We start from the raw sequence: 4,703 nt of genomic DNA, 5'->3' as shown, positions 1-4,703 counted from the left end.
AATAAACAGCTTATAACATAACAAGTGAAGAGTTAATTTTTCAGTGACAGATAAACTATTATCTCCAGTTTCTCCTTTGGCCATCTTCTTGTGTTTATGAATGCCTCTTCTTTGAAAATAATAGTGAATTACTATACCCTTTTTCCATATTCTAACATTTTGCCTTTTTCATCCAAAGGGATATAAGCAAAACAGAGTTTGTGGGTTACATGAAGATTGTGAGAAGACCTGGATTGGGGTCCCGATTCTCCACGAGGTATTTCTCCTCACAAGAGGGCATTAGCTACGGGGGTCCGCCCACAGACCCTGACCCAAACGACAGATAGATAAAATGTACACTGACACACAGATATTCCATTTTGCCAGTCCTGCTGAGTGTCTGAAGCCCTACATACCAAGAGAGGTTTGTCACTCTGGCCAGTCCTGAGCAGCTCGCCCTCCAGGCATTTATTTACTATACAATTAACAACAGAAGCTCTGAGTCTTGTGGATAATTAACATGGTTAAGAGAGTAGTTCTACAAATGATTAAAGCTTAGGTACCACAGTTTAAAGTAAATACCATTAGGGGGCAATATTTCTGGTCCACCTCCCCGCGAGAGGGTCATCTGGCTCAACAGTTGGTTAATGGAGGTAGGGTAAACAGACTTATTGGGGAAGCTTCTATTGTCCCTAGTATTCTAATGCTCTAAGGTAAGAACGGGCTGCCTTCAGCCTGTTCAATTATTACAAGCTATGTAACCTTTCGGCCTTCCAAAAAGGTTTGTGACTATTCACTATAACTTTCCCTAATATTTCCTTTTAATATTTCTGCCACCATCCTGAGTGAATCCCAACAACTCACTAGATAACTCACCCTGCAAAAGTCATTCAACAAACCTGCGGCCCCATTTCATCATCTGAAACTCAAATGGTTGTGGAGATGGCCTCTGCAGTTTCTATTAAAACATCACCGAACTCTTAAGTAGGTCATTTTTTTTGTAGCAGACTTTTCTACATTTAAATTGCTAGTAGGAAGACGCTTTCAAATCTAGGTAAGCCAGTTTTAAAACAGACAAAGAATACAGAAGAGGAAATGACAACGAGTTTGCTGTTTTCCATTTCTTAATTTTAAAACCCAAAGTCCTGGTATTATCTATCAGAATTTCCATTAATCATGAAAAGCACACTGGGCCTCTCGTCTTCGTCTCTCATTGATTGACAACCTTTCATTTTGATTCCACCCAGCATTACAGGAGTTTTCTACATTCTTAACCTTTCTGATGGTCTGGCAAAGCTGTGTGAATGCCATCAATACTGATTTCCAGGAAATATTGATGTTAACATTTTATCTTTAGTGTTGCGGTGTTTTGCCTGCTCTGATATGAACTGGAAAATATTCTCTCCCACACTTTGAAAACTGGTGTGAAAAGTGATGCTAACAGTAAAAGTCTTTCTTTTAATGAAAAGACAAATGTTGACATTTACACATTTGGCTTCAACTTTTTAATTCCTCTCTATGTGCTGACAGGTGCAGTCTCAATCCACATGATTCATTTTCTGCTTGTTCTTTACTTTGTATCACTTCAAATGAGCCATTTGCTTAAAAAGAAAAAGGTACAAGAATATGTCACTATAAGTTCATGGTTTCTGCCTGTAGGTTTTAGGTTGCTAGGGGGTGATTTGACCTTTAAGTCTGGTAAAATGCAGATGGGATTATATAATGTTTACAATAGCATATAATTGAAGTTGAAAGGGGTGTGTGTGTGTGTGTGTGTGAGTGTGTGTGTGTGTAAGCAGTAGAGTTAGAAGTGAGTAGAAGTCACCCCCGGAAACAGATCGTGACTCCAAGGAAAACTAAAGCCCATAGTTCCACAATGTCTCAATTTTCTCTGGATGCTTTCAGAGAAGAATAATTTTTTTTTAAATTTAATTTAATTAATTTATTTTTTTGAGACAGAGTCTCACTCTGTCGCCCAGGCTGGAGTGCAGCGCTGTGATCTCGGCTCACTGCCACCTCCACCTCCCAGGTTCAAGCAATTCTCCTGCCTCAGCCTCCCAAGTAGCTGGGATTACGGGTGCCCACCAGCACGCCCAGCTAATTTTTGTATTTTTAGTAGAGGTGCAGTTTCACCAGGTTGACCAGGCTCGTCTCATACTCCTGACCTCAGGTGATCCTTTGTCAGGGAGCCTTGGGCCTCCCAAAGTGCTGGGATTACAGGCGTGAGCCACCACCCCCAGCCTCAGGGAAGAATCTGTAGGAAAACCAAAACAAACAAACAAACAAACAAACAAACAAACAAACAAAAAGGAATCTTCTTTCACGCATTAGAAAGGAAAAGAGCAGGACATGGCTGCAGAGAGGTTTTGGTGGGGCATTGGGAACCAATGGGAAGAAATGCTTCTTGCATCTGATTGTGGAGAAGGCCTTATGAAAACTAAATTAATCCATGAAAAGCAGGAGAAAGGACACGATTCAGCTAAAAAGATAATAACAGTCTGCTTGGACTAGACTTATGCTTGTGCATAGACTTTTTTTCAATTTTCAATTTTGCTCGTCTATTGTGGAATAATTTTGGGTGTACAGGAAAGTTACAAAGATAGTGGGGAGAATTCTTGTGTGCCCTTCACCTGGCTACCTCCACTGTGGGCAACTTACATAGCCATGTTGCATTGATGAAAACAGAGAATCACACTGGCGCATTCCTGTTAACTAAACTCCTGACCTTATTTGGGTTTCACCAGTTTTCCACTAATGTGTTTTCTCAGTTTGAGGATCCTTCCAAGAGACCACATTACATTTAGTTGTCAGGTGTCTTCGGTGCTCCCTGGACTGTGATAGTGACTCAGTTTTTCCTTGGTTTTAATGACCTTGATATTTTTGAGGAGTCAAATATTTTTAATTGTTTACATTCTATTATTAGTTTTACGAAAAGTGAATTTTCTTTCTTTCTTTCTTTCTTTCTTCTTTCTTTCTTTCTTTCTTTCTTTCTTTTCTTTCTTTCTCTTTCTTTCTTCTTTCTTTCTTTCTTCCTTTCTTTCTTTCTTCTCTGTCTCTCTTTCTTTCTTTCTTTCTTGGCCTGTCTTAGTCTGTTCCTGCTGCCATAGAAAAATACCACAGATGGAGTAATTCATAAATGATAAAAGTTTATTTCTTCATCCATCTCCAAAAGCTAGGAAGTCTGAAGCCAACGTGCCAGCAGATTCACTTGTCTCTCTGCTTCCTTGTTGCTGTGCTCTCCAGAGAGGATGAATGCTGTGTCCTCACTTGGCAGAAGGGACGGGATGACCAGCCAGCTCTCTGAAGTCTCTTTATAAAGGCATTAATCCCATTCACAAGGATGGCGCCCTCACGCCTAATCATCTCCCACCATCACTTTGGGATTTAAGTTCCAACATGAATTTTTGGATGGATGCATACATTAAAAACTTAGCAGCCACTAATCCACCATCCTGGAGGCTCCAAGAGCTTCTCATGTGATTCACTCATGACTGCTGTGCACCTGCCACATTCAGGATCTGCTCACCTGTAGCTGCACGGCCCAGGGAGGAGGGGAGGATCTATTCCTCTCTGCCCTCTTCCTAATTCCTTGGCTGTCCATTCTTTCTTTCCTTCCTTCCTTCCTTCCTTCTTCCCTTCCTTCCTTCCTTCCCTCCTTCCTTCCTTCCTTCCTTCCCTCCCTCCCTCCTTCCTTCCTTTCTTCCTTCCTTCTTTCTTCCTCCCTCCCTCTCTTCCTTCCTCCCTTTGAAAATGTACATGACCTAATTTTTACATCATAGTAAAATGGGCCCTTTGGAGAGAGGACATGGGTTTCTCTGCTGAACAGCTGTTATTTATACTCATTCCAAGGCTTCTAACATTTATTTATTTATGTATTTATTTTTGAGACAGAGTTTCACTCTGTCGCCCAGGCTGGAGTATAGTGGCACGATCTTGGCTCACTGCAACCTCTGCCTCCTGGGTTCAAGTGATTCTCCTGCCTCAGCCTCCTGAGTAGCTGGGATTACAGGCGCCCACCACCACGCCCACCTAATTTTTGTGTTACTGGTAAAGGCGGGGTTTCACCATGTTGGCCAGGCTGGTCTAGAACTCCTGACCACCAGTTATCCACTTGCCTCGGCCTCCCAAAGTGCTGGGATTGCAGGCATGAGCCACTGTGCCCGGCCAAGGCTTCTAACATGATGATACTATTTCCTCGTATTACCACCTTTCCAATATTGTTCTGTTGCCCACTAGTTGCCGTCTCCACACATCCATCTATCACAAGATTCATAAAGGGCTCAAATCTCTGCAATATTCCTTGAACATGTCTGCCACCATTTAAACTTCAATGATAATTTCTTGTCCATAAGTTTTTTCACCTCGAGACGGTGAGCTTTTCTCATGGTGTCTACTCCACAGGCTCACAGATGCCTTGGAAAGGAATCTCTTTCTTTCTTCTTGGGAGATGGGATCTCCCTATGTTGCCCAGGCTGGCCTCAAACTCCTGACCTCAAGCAATCCTCCTGCTTCAGCCTCCCAAAGTGTTGGGATTACAGGTGTGAGCCACCACACCTAGTGCAAATCACTTTATTTGAGCAAAGTTAAGTGTTAACAAGCGAAGAGCCAAAAGAGGGCTGTTTTTCCCCCATTCAGAGTTTTGGCAATTTGGCAAAAAAGGGGTATCAATTTCTTCAAAATCTGGGCTAAAAGACTCAGGGAGATCTGAGAATCCCATTTTGAGA

The 4,703-nt window shown here is 42.1% G+C and overlaps 1 pseudogene; it reads right to left on the bottom strand.

The window, feature by feature from the left end:
- Positions 1-1,476: 1,476 nt before the first annotated feature.
- On the bottom strand, positions 1,477-4,364 carry LOC116810166 (small nuclear ribonucleoprotein G-like; annotated as a pseudogene).
- Between the last annotated feature and the right edge of the window lie 339 nt (positions 4,365-4,703).

This window comes from Hylobates moloch, unplaced genomic scaffold (assembly GCF_009828535.3).
Source record: "Hylobates moloch isolate HMO894 unplaced genomic scaffold, HMol_V3 SCAFFOLD_1, whole genome shotgun sequence".
In the NCBI taxonomy this organism is placed as follows: Eukaryota; Metazoa; Chordata; class Mammalia; order Primates; family Hylobatidae; genus Hylobates; species Hylobates moloch.
Note: the sequence above shows the minus strand (reverse complement) of the source record. Positions and strands in the feature narration are given on the sequence as shown.